Source organism: Cyprinus carpio, chromosome A4 (genome assembly GCF_018340385.1).
Source record: "Cyprinus carpio isolate SPL01 chromosome A4, ASM1834038v1, whole genome shotgun sequence".
In the NCBI taxonomy this organism is placed as follows: domain Eukaryota; kingdom Metazoa; phylum Chordata; class Actinopteri; order Cypriniformes; family Cyprinidae; genus Cyprinus; species Cyprinus carpio.
The window spans coordinates 31,110,934-31,113,253 of NC_056575.1; positions in this window are offsets into that span (position 1 = coordinate 31,110,934).

Sequence of the window (2,320 nt, forward strand, 5' to 3'; positions counted from 1 at the left end):
CTTTCTGGCCATTTTACTGCTTGCTGCAATGTTGTCATCAATCATGTCGACCTGGCGCAGTAGGCCCTGAGAAAACCTTCAGAGATAGAAAAAAAAAAAGTTTTATTCCTTTGTAATAGTCATTGTTGAACCACATCATATTTTTCAGTAGAAACTACTACAAACAAAACTTATGCTTGATACATGCATAGAAGTATAATACAAATAGTATTTTTTTTTTAATTAAGACTTGTGATCTACACCATGAGGCCACAGTAATATAAATGGCCAACATATTTATATTTATTTACTGTATTTACAGTATTTGCCATTGATATGGACATAAAATTGTAACATTTAGGCAGAAATAGTGAATCTAGCTAAATTTTGGTAACACTTTATAATATGGTTCATTAGTTAATGTTAGTTATACAGAAGTAAAGTAATGACTAAAGTATTTGAAATAAAAAGCTTGTTGAATTGCACTAATTGAAAAAAATATACATTGCATTAACCCTGTTTGCATTTTAATGCATTGTATTTTGAGAGCTGCAGTTGTATGGGCTGAAATGCAACATAGTGTATGTTTAAACTGTGAATATGTCACTCAAAACATTCAACATACATTCATTATTAAAAAACCCCATTCAATAAGTCCAAATACACCTTTCAGATGTCAGCTTTTTTTTATATAATGACAAATCGGTAAACGAGACAAAAAGCTGTGTTATGTTAATTCAAATGTCTTCAGATTGCTTTTCCTGTGCATAGCCTACATATAAGTAGCTTTCTCTACCGTGAACAAGATTGTAACGTATTCCCACCCGATGCTGATGCACAGATCAAATATTATGTCTGCGGAGAAGATACCGTATTGCTTTTGTATCCACAGCGCTGTGCTGTTAGTACTGGGGTTTCACGTTACTCACACCCAAGGATTCCCCAACAACAAAAAACACTGCTTAATTGCTTAATACGTGATAACGTGAAGTCTGTACCATATGTGTACAAAATATACATCATAATCTTATATAATAACAGGCACATTAGAGCACTAAGTGGCAAAAAGGCTAAAAAGACCATACTGCAAGTAGATGAAACCAGTGAACGCAAAACGAGCTAGAGCTATGCAGTGAGTGTTTTCTTTATAATGGTTTTCTTTGGCAGAAAAAACACGTAATGTGAAACTTTGCGTGTAGAGGTACTCTCTGGGCTACATCCATACTATAAGTAATAATAAAATTGGGTGTTAGAATCACGCATAGGTGAATTGGCGGGTGGGAAGAAGGGAATGTACTTAATATGGTAAACATCATACCATTTGATTGTTAAATAAGAGGGCGATTCTGCGCACTGGATGTGTTGTTTCTGAAATCATACTGAATGCTCGTTGACTGTTACCAGTGTTCACACAGACGAGCCTTCAATCCATCTGTGAACACCGCTGCATAAATGAAATGCACACAAATGTTTGCTTCTCTTGATATACAATCACTGATTAATATCTTTGGTTTTAAGAAAAAATACTTTAGGAGGGAGGATTCGAAACCAGAACCTCTGGCACACTTAACAAAAGTTCCAGCCCCAACTCATTATCACACACAAATATAAATAGCGGATCTATGTATTTATTCACTTTAATGTAAAATCATGATAATACTGCAGTGTAGTGGATGTCAGGATGATAAGCACTGAACTTGATTTCCCAGTGTTCATGTAGGTGTCAGGAATGACATTTAAAATTTTAGATATTTATTAAATAAATATGATCCCATACAGTAGTATATAAAAAAAAAATATTTACATGATTTAACTTGTTTTATTAAATAGAACAAATCTTAAAGATGTGCGTCATACCTTAAACCGACATGAACACTTTACCGCTGATACTTTAAGTCACTCTGTTCAAACGCTATTGACATTAGAAATGTGATTACCAAGGTCGTATTTAACTTTAGAGACGATGCCTAAATTTGTGATTATTGAACGTCCAGTCAGGTTAACTTTATGCCAGTATTTCACTTGGAAACAGAGTGCATCATCTGCTTGCCTGTAGTCTATAGTATAGTCTACATCATCAATAATGTATGAATTTGATCTTTTATATCACTGTATTAGTGCATTAAGCAGTGTTTTTGGTTGTTGGGGGAATCCTGGGGTGTGATGTATGAGGGAAACCCCAGTACTTCAGCACAGCGCTGCGATATAAAAGCAATACTGTATGTCTTCCTCAGAAGTAATATTTGATCTGTGCATCAGCATCGGGTGGGAATAACATTATAATCTTGTTCGCGGTAGAGAAAGCTATAATATTTAGGCTATGCACAGGGAAAGCAATCAT